Source organism: Hordeum vulgare, chromosome 3H (assembly GCF_904849725.1).
Source record: "Hordeum vulgare subsp. vulgare chromosome 3H, MorexV3_pseudomolecules_assembly, whole genome shotgun sequence".
NCBI classification, from domain to species: domain Eukaryota; kingdom Viridiplantae; phylum Streptophyta; class Magnoliopsida; order Poales; family Poaceae; genus Hordeum; species Hordeum vulgare.
This window is the reverse complement of record NC_058520.1, coordinates 192,959,970-192,977,488: the sequence shown is the minus strand read 5'-3', so window position 1 is coordinate 192,977,488 and position 17,519 is coordinate 192,959,970.

Genomic DNA, 17,519 nt, shown 5'->3' with positions numbered 1-17,519 from the left:
TTGTGATGTTAAGTAAAAATGTCAAGAGAGTTATTGAAATTCCCTAATAGGTTATAAAAATGAATCGGACATTTTTAATGGTATTAAAAGTCCTATATAGTTAGAACAGAAAGATATATATATATATAAAATAATATTAATAATAGAATGTCAGAAAGTAAAAGAAAGGAAAACAAATGATAATGAAAAAAAAACAACCGAGCCCCTGGCCGACTGGGCCAAAGTGGTCAGCCGGCCACTCCCACCCAATCCCTAGCGCCCTCTCCCCGTTACCCTCGCCGCCGCGAGGAACCCATCCCACGTCGCCAAAGCCCCTCCCACCTAATCCTCTCGCTATCGCTCCCAACCCCCACCGGCAGAAACCCCCACGGCCTCCCTCCACCAGATCGCCACCAAACCCCCCACCCTCGCTCGCCTCACCCCCACCCCACCAAGCCTCCCACGTCCCCCACTCCCTCTTGGCCTCACCTATCCCCACCTAACCCCCCCCCCACGAGAGAAACTCTCCCAGCGACCGACCCTCCCCTAGGCTCACCTCCCTCCCAGAGCCCCCCATCGATCCCCCCATCGGCCGCCAGATCCCACCTGGGCCTCCCTATCCCACCAAAGCGACCAAGCCCCCCCCACCCCGGTTCACCCCGTCGGCCTCCCAGTCCCTCGATCTCCACCGACAGCCCCATCCCCACCTCGACCCGATCGGCCCCAACATCCCCTGGAGACCAAGCCAGCCTCGCCGGCCACTCCCTCCCCACCGTCGGTCCCGGGAGCCCCGCTGGCCGACCCTCACACCCCCGGGAACCCGAGCACTCTCGGCCTCCCTCCCCAGGAACTTCATCTCGCCGGCCTCACCCACTCCGGTGGCTCCATCCCCGGGGGCCCCTCTCGGCGACCCTCCGGCCAGGTTCCCCTCACCGGCACGTACTCACCGGAACCGTCACCACCGTAACCGCCTCGTCCTCCTCCTCGCCGTCACCTCCGCCTCCCGAGAACTCCGGCTTCACCGGGCCCTCTCGTCAACGTCGGTGAGACCCTCCTCGGGCTCCTCCCACCATCTCCTTCCTCGCGCCATCCCGATTCCGTTCCGGCAAACGACGCACCGATCCGACGCCATTAGGTTCGTGTAGGTGATGTTGGAGATGTTCCTCTCTCTGTGAGGTTGAGAGTGTGTGTTAACAGAGAGGTTGGAGTTGTGAGATGAGAGAAACAAATAAAAATAAACGATGTATTTGCGTATGTATGTATGTATAAATGTCGTACGTATTTGGTATGTATGAGATGCACGATGTATGTATTTATGTATGTAGGTATATGGAGAATACGTTAATTGGATGAATAGGTATTTGTAGGTAAAATGTGTATGTGGCCTAAAGCCACTTACCCTTGTGGCCAACTCACCCCGCTGTCTATGACAAGGAGGCCCCACAACCTCTTTTAGAGAAAAGTGAAAATTAAAATATAAATATAAAAATAATGCTTTTATTAAATAAATAAATAAATAGATATAATATTTAATTAATTAATTGCGTAATTAGAATAATTAGAGTATGACACGTGGGTCCCCCACTAAATTAATCTGATTAATTAGTATTTAATCTTAACTAAAAACTTGTGTCTATGACGTTGGGACCCACTAGTCAGTTGACCAGTCAATTGTTGTTGTCAGCGTGACATCATGCTAATGTCATAATAGCATTTTATTAAATTATTTAAATCTGTTTTTAATCCCTAATTATTGAATAAAACCTTAAAAATTAATATTAATTAAACCGTAAGTCAGATCAAAATATTTTCAACATGAAAGTTGATCAGCAGAACGAGACGAACCCGGATACATGGTCCATTCGTGTGTCAGACGACCCTAGCATAGCAAACGTGGAACATTTCCTTTGTTTCCAGTCTGACCGGTAGTAGCCCGAGACCCGGAAAATATCGTCAGATATTCTTCCGACCCGTCTATGACGGATGTTGCTGCGTTAGCTCATGTCTAGCCTGCATCTTGCCATGTCATGTATTTTGTTGCACCGTTGCTATTATTTATTGTTTCTTCCCCCTCTTCTTACCGGTAGACCCCGAGACTGACGCTGTTGCCGGGTACGTCTATGACCCTGCCGATCAGTCCTTTGTCGCAGAGCAGCAAGGCAAGCAAACCCCCCTTGATCATTCCTATATCGCCTATGTCTTTCTTCCTACTGCTTGCATTAGTATTTTGCTACAGTTGTAGTTAGCTCCTATATCTGATGCATAGCCTATTTTTGATGAACTGCTACTTTCAATCCTGTACTTTAAATCTGCTTAGTATAGGTGGAGCAGACTTTCCCTCTGACCCCGTAGTCCAGTTGCCCCGCTTGCTTTCAAATCTCGATCCCTGATCGACGAGCCAGACCCGACACATCACATACACCCCCCTTAGTTGTAAGACGCTACAGAGATACTATCGGGTACCAAGGGTGACACCTCTCTAAGTACTCCTGATGATATCTCTGTAGTATAGCTAGTCGGTCGTGGTTATCGAGGGTGATTCCTCTTTCACCATTCCCGATGACGCCTCTGTCATGCAACCCCTCAAGTGTGGGACCCCCGAGGGTGATTCCTCTAAGCCCACCTTGACAGATACATCGTTCGGAATCCAATGAGGGTGATACCTGGGATTCCCCCCGATGTTACAACCACACAGTTACTCGACCATGTTACTGGGATCATTGGTGATTAGTTGTAAGACGGGTGGATTCCCGCGAGATTGTGTCGTTGGCCTAATTTAAATGATAATGGATTTGGGTATTTGATCTGGGTTGGTCGGAGAACTTTTCGCACTAACCGGCTACGCGGGAAGAATTATCGGTACTCGGCATCGCGGTATCAGCTGAGGCTTTTCAGATGTCAGCAACGTAGTGGCGCGGGCCCGAGTGGTCCCGATATGCATCGCGCTTGTGATTAAGGGATGCTAGGACTGACGTCGGCCTCCCTCGCATCATGTAGGACCACGAAGGGGAACTGGGCCCATGAACCCTTTGCCCTTAGAATTTAGACCGGCGGGCTGGCCTCTCTGATTAGTCTTAGGTGGGGCTGCAACGTGTCGATATTCCGAGGCCGGGCAGGACCCAGAATAGTGTGTCCCGCCAGAGTGTTATCGAGCATGACGGGACATGTGGTGCACCCCTGTAGGGATGAAAATTAACTATTCGAATAGCCATGTCCACGGTTACAGGACGACTTGGAGTTGTATCCTGATCTCATACAACTACAATTGTTACTTAACTAGAATTAGTTGCCTTGGGATTGCTGCAGTCAGTCCACATATAACCACCCCCCTTCTTTGAGACTGATGCATACTCAGCATAGTTCTGATGTAAGTCTTGCAAGTACTTTGGATGAGTACTCACCGTTGCTTTGCTTCCTCTTTGTCCCCCTTGATCCGTTGCTGCAACCAGATGATGGAGCCCAAGAGTGGAATTTCCTATCGATGTCTGCCATCCTGATGGTGGCTTCTGGAGTAGTTAGGATGTTCCCAGGCAGGAGGCCTCGCCTCGTTCGATCATGTTTCTTTTGTGCTAGCCTTCTCAAAGGCACCCCATGTTTTATGTCTATACTCAGATATTGTTGCTTCCGCTGACTCGTATGTTTATCGAGCTCTCGTATTCTAGCCCTCGAGGCCCCTGGCTTGTAATATGAAGCTGATGTTGTTTCATTTGTGTCTAGAGTTGTGTTGTGATATCTTCCCATGAGTCCTTGGGTTTTATCGTACGCATTTGCGTGTATGAGTAGCGTACCATTAAACCGAGGGCGCCACAACTATTCTCCTTGATGAACCACTTATTGTATGTGAAATATTAGGCATTTTGAACATGTCCACCAATTTTGAGCACAATTGGTGATACTTGATAATGTAAAGTTTCTCAAACTTGTTAATGGACAAAGAGGGTTTTGAGATGCATTGATGAAACATATCAAGTTTCATTGAGCTAAAACTTTCCTGGATTCATTTGACAATATTTTTTGTAGAAATATTTCAAATACTTAAAATATCCACAAAGGGTTTTGGAGGGTTTTGTCCAATATTTTGAAATGACCATGTTTTGAAACTCATATATATGGAAAATATATGTCAACTGAGTTACCCTAAATTTCCTCAAATATTTTTGAAACACAAAAATAATTTTCCTCTATAAAAGATTATTTCTTGCCTCAGGAAAAACCATTTAAATAATATATAAAATAACTTTTGAAATATTAATGTTTTGGGTTTGGGAAGTCTTATAGACAATAGGTTCCAAATAAAGTCTTTGAAATAAATTATTTACCCTAATTTAAGGACTTGTAATGTAGGCCTCGACTTAGGGTTTTTTGAAAATCTAAATTGAATAAATAATTTTTGGCAAAAATATTTTTGTATAGAAATAGTTTTATAACCTATGCACATGGCATGATTGTTGGGCAACGTTTTGGATCAAGAGGAGGAGTTATCAGAGTAGGATATTTTTGTGAATTAAGAGCACACTCAGACAAGCAAACGAATAACAATTCAATCAAGCATCACATCCAAATGAAAAGTTCTGTTGCCCAAATTTGTGAGATTTACTAACATAGTGATGTGACAAAAAACACAGGCTGTGACAGTCAGGCCGCACACGCGAGTCCTGTTGCGCACTCTATGTGGGCTTGGCATGCACCGACGTGTCGTGGGGGACGGGCTACGAGCACGGGCGGCAAAGTATGATTGCCGACGCATGTTGTACCCATCCTGGAACCAAGTGTCCGAGAGCGGCAAGTCAACATCGTACTGCTGGTTGAAAGGTACTCGCACATGATGCGGGCGCGCTGCCAGGTGATCTCCTCAAGGTGGGCACAACCCTCACCGGGACAGGGTTATCGACACCCAATTTGGGCTGAGATGACATCCATTAGGGAGGTGGACATTGAATCGCGGAAGCGGGGTTCCATTCTCCCGGTACCGGCGGTAAATGTCGACCTTCACGTATGACCGGTTGTGCACCGGAGCCACCAAAGGAGAGAAGGAGAATGCAGCTGCCGAGGGGGAGCGGTTGGCCGTGCTTCTCGACATGGTGATCGACAAGCTGACCTCGTGGTCATAGCGTTCCTTCTTGTTGGTATGCCACTTCCAAAACCCCATGAAGATGGGCCGGTGGGGACCCAGGTCAGGCAGCAACACTATGCTTTGGTGTCGGGCACGGAGGAAGGACCTGGTTGGGGGACGTTGTGGGGAAGTGAAAGTGGCCACACCAGTCCACGTCTTCACCATAAAAAAGGAAGCAGTTGGGGGCGGATGGGTGGCTGATCGGAAGGCCCGCCCATGCGTGTGGATTAAATGGGGCTGGTGGGAAGTAGTTGGGTAGAACACACGCAGGCCCGATATGGACAATGTTAGAGCGTGTGCTCGTTCATTTTGTGCTCCTTTGATCGCAAAGCGAGAACAAAATCCGCCCACAATGTGCCCAGACGGATGAAAACTACGTGTTTTGCGGATGTGTTCGCGCGTTCGGCTGTCTCGCCTGTCCATTTGGGTCCAAAAGGATAGACCGAGAAGATGTAGGGGTATGCACTGGAGTTGGCATGAGAGAAACTCCAATCAACCGATCCAAATGGGTGTACTTTTGTCTGCATTTTGTGTGTTTGGGTCGGCCATGCAGACGCATGTGTGAAGCGATGATTCTACCTGTCATACTAGTCGGTTAACACGTGAAACATAGAATGGAGCTATGGCACAAGAACATGCAACACAAGATTATATGCCATGAATGCGTCATGAATGCATGTTCATCAACATCACGGCGAGAAGGGAAAGAAGCATATGTCGCCACGGTGAGCGAGAGGGAACCATGGCGGCAAAATGGAAACGATGCCACGACAACGTTCCTATCCCGATAACTCATCGAGATAACGTGCCAACGAAATAGGGAGCATGTGCGGGAACGTTAAATAAAGAATGGGGTGATCCCGTATCTCGGGTTCCCATGTGTCGAGGGCACGATGAAAAGGAAAACAACGTGCAACAGGCAAACATACGGCGCAAACACACGATACATTCATCTCATACATCACATGCACACGGTTCATGACACGTCCCATCGGTATACCTTCGACGCGTGCATATCGGAGCGGATTGGGTCGTTGAAGAAGATCAATGATCGTCGTGGTCCTCGTGGAAGTAGTTGTCGTTGTGGATGTCGAGGTACTCGGTCTTCGGCGTCGGTTCATGGTCTTCGGCGACGGTAGTCGAACTCGTTCCGGGGGTCGTCGAGGACGTCGTGGTACTCGCCGATCTTGTTGGTTCCATGAAGGAGGGGATTGTGCACGCGGCGACGGCAAACAGAGACAGCGACAACACAACAACAACACCTACAACAAGGCAAAGTGGCAAGCAACAACATCTATAGCAGCAGCAGCAACAACTAGCAGGCACGGCAACTAGCAGCGACAGCGGCCTAGCAACTAGCAGTCAGGCAACAACTTCAGCAGCAAGCAGCAAGCACGCAACGCAAGCAACATCAACAGCATTGGCGCAGGCAGGCAAGCAACAGCAACAGCCAGCTTCGCGGCCACAACAGCAGCAACTTCCATGGCGCGCAGGGCGGCGCGGGAGGACAAGGGCGGCGCGACGCAGGGAACAGCGAGGTCCGGCCGACGGGCAGCAGCGCGGCGGCGCGGCACCGGCGCGGGGAAACGGCGGCGCATCGCGGGCAGGTCACCGGCGGCACGCGGCGCCGGCGCGGGACTCCGAGGCGAGCAGCAAGCCCGCGGGCGCAGGGAACAGCCATGGGGCGGCGCTGGCGGCTTGGCTGCTGGCGAGGAACAGGGCGGCGCGCGGGGCTGAGAGCACAGGCGGCTCGGGGGCGAGGGGGAGGAGAGAGAATCGCACGGGAAGGAACGAGAGGGCTCGCCGGGAGGACGACGACGACGCAGCGGGGGGGAGAGGGATCGAGCGAGGCTCTCCTGACTCCCTGTCGCTCGGGTTACGGGAGCCCGGTGGGCCTTGGGCCGGCTAGGCTTCCTTTCCCTCTATCTCAAAATATACTTTCTTCTCTATTTGAATAAAATAGAAGCTTGAGAAAGAAAGAAAAAGGTACGGTTGGGAAAATAGATAGAGATAAATATTTTCCTTGGAACCAGAAAAAAATGTGCAAAGTTTTAAAAATGGTTGGAGGAATTTTACAGACTATAAATTCAAACAAGTTTTAATTTAATTGCAACTGATCTGATTTTAAAACCCAACCAAACCAAATCCGAATGGCTTGCAATTTCAGAGGGTGACCCTACATATTACATATGATTTATGGGCACAATAGGAACATTTATTTGGGTCAAATAATATTGGCAACCAAAAAAATGACTAGGAGGAAGTGGCATAGAGAATTTGGGAGGTAGGGCAAAGCATTGTGCCTGATATCAAAAATGAAGTTGGGATGACACCCGAGGATGCAATGGATTGAAATAAGTTGAGAATAGGAAAAAAAGAAAGGGTCAAGGAGTGGCTAGGAGTAGCAGAAGAAGAAGAAGAAGAAGAAAAATATGAACACAATAAGGGAAGCAATCACAACACAGATGATGGAGATGATGCATGATGTGTGATGAATGCAACAAACAAAATAAAACACACTGCGACAACGAATTAAAAGGGGAATCTTCTGGAGCGTCGGTGTCGGGCTGTCACAACTCTCCTACACTACAAGAGGATCTCGCCCCAAGATCCAAGAATGAATGGGGAGAGGAAGAGAAAGAACAAGAGGTAAAACTTAGTCGCTTCTTTGACAAACGAGTGAAACCAACAATCCTTGAAGGTTGCCAAGAGATGAGGAATGATATGAGAAAGAAGCAAGAATTCACGGAAAATTTCAGCAGCACTTCGGTAGGAAAATGGGACAAAAAATTCGATAAGAAGAGAGAATTAGACAATATGCACCACAAACAACTAAGTAGAGCAAGGGAACACCATGATCTTGATAGAACAACATAATAGACCCAAAAGAGCAACAACGAGATGCCTCCGGAACAATAGAATAGGAACTAGCTCAAGCGGAAGAAGAGGCTGAAGAAAGAATGTCAAGTATCATCACAATAGAATTGAAGAGCCTCCGGATAGAGAATTGACGTAGTGGTTGGAAAACCAACAACGAAAAGAACAAGATATTAGTGGGCTTATGAAGATCATCTCAACATATATGAGGTGACAATCAACCACTAAAAGAAACAAGGATAGATTTGGAGAAACAAGATATGAACAATTTATTACACCAAGAGGATACCTTGAGAACTTGGATAATTGATAATCACCATAATAGCAACATCCTTAGACAAGCTTTAGGTGAAGTCCAAACCAAGATAGCTCAATGAAGAAATCATGGGTTGAAATATCTCAAGATCAAAGAATTGGTGGGTTTAATTATCTCATACTTGAAAGGAAAACTCTTCGAGGCTCCTACACTAACAAGAATGCTATAATACCACCTCAAAGGCTAAAGGAAGAACAAATGCACTTGGAAATGCAAGAGAAGAAAAACTCGAGGTTCTCCAACAAGAATCTTGAAGAACACTTGAGAATGAATTGATATCATGACGAACCACCATGAAGGACCTCCATATACGAATGAATGATGCAAAGATATGAAGGATGAAAGAATAAGATTGAAGCCTTGAGAAGAGTTCGATGAAGCTTCATGATGAGACACTTGAGAAAACTTGGAACTCCGGAAAAGAAAAGATAATAACACTTGAGAAAAGAATTGATATCGTGAGCCACTCAGGAAGAAGAATTGAAATCATTATGAAACAGGAGTAAGAATTATGTCATGCTTATCCTTCACCAAATTAAATTGACGACAGTCAACGGATTTAGCATAGCACTTATTCCTCTTGAAAAGATTAAAGAGAGATAGATAAAGCGCAAACTAGAAGAAATGTTGCAAGAAACACCGGTAAGAATTCACAATTGAATGGAAAACCAAGAATCAATGGAGAAACATGAGAACGAAGAGATCATGAGTCACCTAAGAGAAAACTAGAACAAGGCACCAGAATAATTGAGAGACGAATGAAGAGGCAACAATTTAGAAGAATTGAGGATGAAAGCTGAAAGCTGGGAACGAAGAATCTTCTGAAATGATGTCCTTCGGAGGATCGAGAAATAAAAACAACTCAGAAAAGCACTGGATAGCAAGAAATAGATATGAATGATTGGAGCAATTCAAGATGATAACACAAAGCTGAAATGACGAATCTACAAGAGAATGACAAAGATTTGAGAGAAACACTCCTTCGGTCTTCAAAGCTGAAATGATGAGGAGAACACCACCAAGAATAACTGAGACACTCCAGAATAATGAAGAACGAAAGGTTGAGCCAATATGAGAATTAATTCAAATAGATCTTGAAGAAGGAATATGAGTGATGAAAATCATGCTTACGTCATAGTTGAAAAGATTTAGAGATCTCCGGGAAAAATTACAAGAACCAGATAAGATCCTGGGAAAGAACCTGTGGGTTATGGGCCCACTAAAAGAAACCACCGTTAGAAAAGATCGCTAGAAAGATTGATATTGCACCGGTATGAAGAGAACTAGATGAGGTTAGCACCTCAAAATAATTACAAAACTGAGAACAAGAAACTTCTGGGATAACTTCAATGCTCCGGGTAGAATAGAGAGAAATGACAACAAGAAAGGCTGATGAGAATTCCAACATGGGAAAATTACAAGGATGAATAGGATATAATGAACACGGACAACTGAATTAAATTCACCGGTAAGGATGACAAGAATGAACAAATATGACACGAATGTCGTGAGAATCTTCACAACGAATCACCGGGTAAGAGAGAAAAGAACAGACAGCGGAAGCACCATGAAAAGAAAAATCTTGGATGAAAATCCAATCACTGAAGAAAAGAGTGGGAGAGCGGGGAAAAACAAAGACGACTTGGAACAGATGAGATGAACTCCGGCATAAAAGAGAGAATGATCTTGCAAAATTAGATAAGATTGAATTCAGTTGAAGAGAAACACACTGGTTGAATGGAATTGATACGATGACTCTGGTTGAAAGGAATTGATAAGACAATTGATAGAGCAGAAGAATTAATACTCTCATAAAAATATGAGAACACCTCTTAGAAAAGATCTGAAATCAGCACTTGACATCGAGGGAACACGAATTACCATATTCCAACAAAACAAAGGGTGAGGCTTATGAAACAAGCCAGAACAAACTCATGAGAAAGATTTCGTCCGATATTTTCGTGGACAGGAATCCACTAGATGTCGAACCCCAACCTAACATCATGCGTTTGTTGGAAGATTGTCCTATAAGCAACTACTTGAATTCCCATCTATGAATTCCCGAAATATCTGGTCATTCAATCTGGTACACGGATACAAGGAGTAATAATCACACAACTCCTATACTAACCCCTCACCTGTATCACATCCATAACACACAACCAGAATCTCGGACCTTCATCTACAACAGACCCTCATGATCACAACGATACAAAGTATGGCAGTACTCCCAAACAATCTGCACGAGTACTGGGGACATCGGGGTTATCTCGCCACTACTAGTATTTAAGCAATTACGAACATCCTTCATTCTAAGATACTAAGAAATCTGAATGATAACGATGTGCTCAAGAATCCCCTGGAGCTCAACTCCCCTGAAACTCAAAGCAGATAGGAGGCACCAAGACAGAACTCCGTCACATCGGCATCATATAGATTACAAAAATATCCGCTTGATCCTAAAATATTTTTGAGTGAGAAGAGGAGTAGAATTAAATTATTACATCAAGATTCCTCACCATAGCATAGAAGAGGAGAAAAAAGAATCCTACTCTCTGATATATAACTAGACTCAAAGCAGTTTTTCACTAGACTCGACTCGGCCAAGTTCGATCAATCAAGGGGGCTCCTAGGTCGGTACTGCTCTGATACCAACTTGTCACGCCCAAGATGCGACCCTATCCTCAATTTGGCACGAGGGCCTCATCAGGGATAGATGCGCATCTCGTCGTGTCGCAAGAATGGATATCGTTACAATTACATGTACTGAAAAGAAGAGATACATAATAGAATTGGCTTACACTCGCCACCAGCTACATCAGAGTCACATCAGTACATTACATAATCATCAAGAGTAAGAGCAGGGTCCGTCTACGGATGAAAACAAACGAGAAAAGAAGAACGACGTCCATCCTTGCTATCCCAGGCTGGCGGCCTGGAACCCATCCTAGATCGAAGAAGAAGTAGAAGAAGAAGAAGCAACTCCAAATGAACAATCAACGCGCTCGCGTCACGTAACCTTTACTTGTACCTGCAACTGGTGTTGTAGGAATCTGTGAGCCACAGGGGACTCAACAATCTCATTTCCAAAGGTATCAATACTAGCAAAGCTTAATGGGTGAGGCAAGGTTAAGTGGTGAGGTTGGAGCAGCGGCTCAGCATATAATTGGTGGCTAACTTACGAGTACAAGAAATAAGAGGGGGAAGATCTACGCATAACGGACGTGAACTACTAATGATCAAATGAATGATCCTGAACACCTACATACGTCAGACAAAACCCCACCGTGTCCTCGATCGGAGAAAGGACTCACGAAAGAGACAGTCACGGTTACGCACATAGCTGGCATATTTTAATTAAGTTAACTTCAAGTTATCTAGAACCAGTGTTAAACAAAGTTTCCACGTTTCCACATAACCGCGGGCACGGCTTTCCGAAAAGATTTAACCCTGCAGGGGTGCTCCAACTAGTCCATCACAAATTACCACAAGCCGCATAGAAATCCTCAATCACGAAGCTCGCGATCTCGTCGGATTCCCTAGTGGAAAACCTCAACTCTGAGATTACCCAAAGCATCACCGGAATCCCCATGCACAAGATATCTCGTCAAAGGTAAAACTAATCCAGCAAGGCCACCCGGTCTGTCGACGAACCCGATAGGAGCCGCGTATCTCGTTCTCAGGACACACCGTCTATGCAAAGTGGACGGGAACCAAACCTCGAGTTGCCCCGTGGTGGCACCGCCGACTGCTAGGTGGGTGGACCAACACTCATGCGGAGCACTGGCCTGGGGGTTGATTAAATTTCATTGGGTTAATTACTCCCTATGGAGTTCATTAGTTATTAGGAAAATGTAGTACGAAAGTTGGGCCCTGCCAGACCAGCTTTAAACTAAAACAAATTATCAAGGGGGTCCCCATAACAACCCCGATCGTGTTAGGAGCGGTCATTTATGGAACATAACACCGGTAGCCGGAAACTAAGGGGGCAAAGGTGGAACAAAATACCAGGCTAGAAAGGCCGAGCCTTCCACCTTTTACCAAGTATATAGGTGCATTAAATTAAATAGCAATTGATATGGTGATAAAACAAGGAACCCAGGTTCTCACATGGAAGAAACTGCTCCTGCAACTAGCAACGCTAACACAGAGTTAAGCAAGCGGTAACATAGCCAATCAGTGGTTTGCTAGGTTGAACAGGTTGAAGGTTTTCATGGCACGGTTGAGAGGGTGATATTTAACATGTGGTAGGCAACGAGACATAAACGGTAGCAACGGTAAAACTGGCATGGCAATGATAGTAATGGTATCTGGGGAAATGATCATCGTGCCTGAGATCCCGCTTGGACGAACAACAACTCGGTGAAGCAGACGAACCAACGTAATCGAACGGGTCCTCACAGTCCGACATGCTTGCGGAACTCTATCATAACGGAGCAAACCGGAAACAAACATCAACACAAATATTCACCACACGATGCACAACATGATGCACAACCTAATATGATGCATGATCAGTTCAACGATGCAAGAGATGGCATGTCAATTCACCTCAAGCAAACTCTACACATTAAGTGAAGCTCGATATGCAACGGGTTGCATATCGACTAAACTCCACGATTAATTAATTAATTCACCCTGTTTTATTTACACGGCAATATTAAATTGTTGTTAACATGGCAAGGGTGAAGCGATGATTCTACCTGTCATACTAGTCGGTTAACACGTGAAACATAGAATGGGGCTACGGCACAAGAACATGCAACACAAGATTATAAGCCATGAATGCGTCATGAATGCAAGTTCATCAACATCACGGCGAGAAGGGAAAGAAGCATATGTCGCCACGGCGAGCGAGAGGGAACCATGGCGGCAAAACGGAAACGATGCCACGGCAACGTTCCTATCCCGATAACTCATCGAGATGACGTGCCAACGAATAGGGAGCGTGTGCGGGAACGTGAAATAAAGAATGGGGTGATCCCGTATCTCGGGTTCCCATGTGTCGAGTGCACGATGAAAAGGAAAACAACGTGCAATAGGCAAACATACGGCGCAAACACACGATACATTCATCTCATACATCCCTTGCACACGGTTCACGACACGTCCCATCGGTATACCTTCGACGCGTGCATATCAGAGCGGATCGGGTCGTTGAAGGAGATCAACGATCGTCGTGGTCATCGTGGAAGTAGTCCTCGTTGTGGATGTCGAGGTACTCGGTCTTCAGCGTCGGTTCATGGTCTTCGGCGACGGTAGTCGAACTCGTTCCGGGGGTCGTCGAGGAAGTCGTAGTACTCGCCGATCTTGTCGGTTCCATGAAGGAGGGGATGGTGCACGCGGCGGCGGCAAACAGAGACAGCGGCAACACAACTACAACACCTACAACAAGGCAAAGCGGCAAGCAACAACATATATAGCAGCAGCAGGCACAGCAGGCAGCAGCAGCAACTAGCAGGCACAACAACTAGCAGCGACAGCGGCCTAGCAACTAGCAGCCGGACAGCAACTTCAGCAGCAAGCAGCAAGCACGCAATGCAAGCAACAACAACAACATTGGCGCAGGAAGGCAAGCAAGAGCAACAGCCAGCTTTGCGGCCACAACAGCAGCAACTTCCATGGCGCGCAGGGTGGCGCGGGAGGACAAGGGCGGCACGACACCGGGAACGGCGAGGTCCGGCCGACGGGCAGCAGCGCGGCGGATCGGCACCGGCGCGGGGAAACGGCGGTGCATCGTGGGCAGGTCACCAGTGGCACGCGGCGCAGGCGCGGGACGGCGAGGCGAGCAGCAAGCCCGCGGGCGCGGGGAACACCCATAGGGCGGCGCTGGCGGCTTGGCTGCTGGCGAGGAACAGGGGGCGCGCGGGGCTGAGAGCACAAGCGGCTCGGGGGCGAGGGGGAGGAGAGGGAGTTGCACGGGAAGGAGAACGAGAGGGCTCGCGGGGAGGACGACGACGGCGCAACGGGGGGGAGAGGAATTGAGCGAGGCTCTCCTGACTCCCTGTCGCTAGGGTTACGGGAGCCCGGTGGGCCTTGGGCGGGCTAGGCTTCCTCTCCCTCTATCTCAAAATATGCTCTCTTCTCTATTTAAATAAAATAGAAGCTTGAGAAAGAAAAAAAAGTTACGGTTGGGAAAATAGATAGAGATAAATATTTTCCTTGGAACCAGAAAAAAATGTGCAAAGTTTTAAAAATGGTTGGAGGAATTTTACAGACTATAAATTCAAACAAGTTCGAATTTAATTGCAACTGGTCTGATTTTAAAACCCAACCAAACCAAATCCGAATGGCTTGCAATTTCAGAGGGTGACCCTACATATTACATATGATTTATGGGCACAATAGGAATATTTATTTGGGTCAGATAATATTGGCAACCAAAAGAAATGACTAGGAGGAAGTGACATAGAGAATTTGGGAGGTAGGGAAAAACATTGTGCCTGAGATCAAAAATGAAGTTGGGATGACACCCGAGGATGCAATGGATTGAAATAAGTTGAGAATAGGAAAAAAAGGAAGGGTCAAGGAGTGGCTAGGAGTAGCAGAAGAAGAAGAAGAAGAAGAAAACATCAACACAATAAGGGAAGCAATCACAACAGACATGATGGAGATGATGCATGATGCATGATGAATGCAACAAACAAAATAAAACACACTGCGACAACGAATTAAAAGGGGAATCTTCTGGAGCATCGGTGTCGTGCTGTCACAATCCCACAATGACCAATTTTGAAGGGGAATAGGGGAACGTGCTCCCCCTGCCCAAAGGTGGTCTTCGCCTGCAAAGTGGCTTTAGGCACTGTAGGGGCGAGGTCAGCAATGACGTCCGTCCCGCAAGCGGGAGGTTGTGGACTTGTTGCACCAGAGTGGGAACCTTTGGAAGATGCCTTGGTGACCCGCGTACGTCCTTGCCCCCCCTTGCACAAAAGGGGAAACTGCACCGCCTCGTAACCTGTTTGTCGCCTGTCTTTCCTTGCGTCATCCTTGTTTCCTAAGGCTGGGCCTTGCATCGGAATCTCCGCCACTCCAGAGGGATCCTAAGGAGGCCCCGGTTGGTCTTGGTGCTGCTCCTCCTCGCAAGGCTCGGGACCTCGCGATGTCCTTGTCTTGAGTGGGGCCACGCCCGGTAGATGAAGTGGGCCAGCCCTGGGACGCAGGCACGCCGGTCTGGGTTCCCAAGTTCCTAGAACGCCGATAATAGCCCCCGGGCCCAAGGGGTGCTCGGGTTGGCTCCTGGGCGAAGACTTGGGGGTAGCTCGAAGCGTAACGGGCCGAAATCCTGTGCGGGCCAGGCTTCACACATGTCGGACAACGAGGCGGTGACGCCTCGAGTCCCTGAGGCGCCCAAAAACGCTCCTAGTCATAGTGACACATCGTCTCGGTGCTGCACCAGCTATCATTGCTCCTTGGAAATGTAACCTCCGTGCATGCCATGCGGGCGCACACCTTCACGGATTGCATGGGCCCAGAAACACGATGGGGCGCCAGGCAGCCCTTGGCTGCATATAACCTAGCAAGGGTGGTGAGGTCCTCATTGCTCTCTTCTTATTCACTTTCCCATCTCCAGTCTGCCGCCTTCTCAGCCATGGTGCCGATGAGGAAGTACTCCCCTGCTGAGAAGGGGAAGTTCTCCGGGGAGGGTCTTGCTGCTCCGCCACCACATAGGGGACACGGTCGCCCTTGGAAGCACGCGATGGCGCCAAAGATATTACCGGTGGGCACAGCCGTGATTCCGCGTGCCCTGGGATCACCATCGGTGCAGCGGCGTGGAGTCGGTTGGTGCGGGCGGTCGCAGCGGCTCAGGTGAGAGGTTGGTGATGACCACGCGGTCGCCACGCCCATGGCTTCATTCGTCCGACACGACTATGGAGTTTGCTGGGTGGGCGGAGAGGCCGGCGACCGCAGGGTTCCAGCTCCCGAACTTCTTCGCGAGAGAGCTGCCGACCTGAGGGCTCCCAGGCGTGTGGCTGAAGGCCGATGGTTGTTGCAGCGGAGCATCCTGGTTGGAGGTAAAGGTCACCCCCCGAGGCTACGTGTACCTGAACCGCGGGTGGAAGGCGTTCGCCTGTGCTCGAGGCATGAAGGGTAGACGCACCCTCCTCTTCAAGTATGACGGGGAAGCGACAATTTTCGTCAAGATCTTCGGGAACGAGGGCGAGCGCCTCGGGTGCTGCCCAGTGGACGTCAGCCGTGGCGGTCTTGGAGATGAGCCCGTCCTTGGCGACAAGCGTCGTGCCTCCAGCAGCAGCGATACCCCCTCCGAAAGGAGCCCGAGCGGCAATAGCGACAGCAGCTACGACGCGCCACCACGCCGCCACGCCCGGACCTTGGGAGGAAGCCAGCCAGCATGGAGCCGCTCTTCTGCCCCTGGGGTATCCGTGCCGGTTCGCCCTCGTGGGGCCGTGAAGGAAGAGTAAGACATGGACTGAGCGTCGGCGCGCGGGTGTCGGGCTGCCGCGGCGACAGCCCCCGTGGGACCTCCTTCACCTTCTTTCTCGTTCGCTTCTCCTCATCTTGTGACCAAAAAAGCAAGGGAAGGCCCTTTGGGCATGTAATGGACTTGGGCGACTACCATTTTGTTAGTACTTTTGCGTTCTGTTGGTCAGTATTTCTTTCCTGTCGTGGTTAGGGTACTTATCTCGATGTGCTTGCGGTGAGCTCCTTGGCTGTAAGGCATGGTTATAGCGCTCAGGGGGTTCGTTGCTTTGTTGACTTCTCCTTGTCACGGGTGAAGTGGGTCGATGCTGTGTGTGAGCAGGTCCCAGTCCGGCACATTTCGCGGACGACGTAAGGCGCGACCCATTACAAAGGTCGTTCCTCACGGGGCAAAGCCCCGACACCCCCGATACCGACTGGATGACCACGGACGGCATCAGGGTGGCTGAGTGGCCTTGTGACCAGTAAGGCTCCTGAGGCGCGGTGCTTAGGAGCCCCCTTAGACACTCAATCGGCTCTATGTTGGCAGGTCCTAGTCCCACACATTTCCCTGCCACCGTAAGGCACGACCCGTTACCTAGGTCGTTCCTCACTGGGCAAGGCCCCGACACCCCCGATACGGACCGAATAACCAAGGACGGTACCGGGGTGGCCGAGTGGCTATATGACGAGTAAGGCTCCTGAGGCGGGATGCTCAAGAGCCCCCTTAGACGTTCAAGAGGCCCTCGGAGATTCTGCTTTCTACTTCTGAAGGGTCTGGCTTCTGGAGGTTCCGAGTCGTCGTTCAAGTAGCTC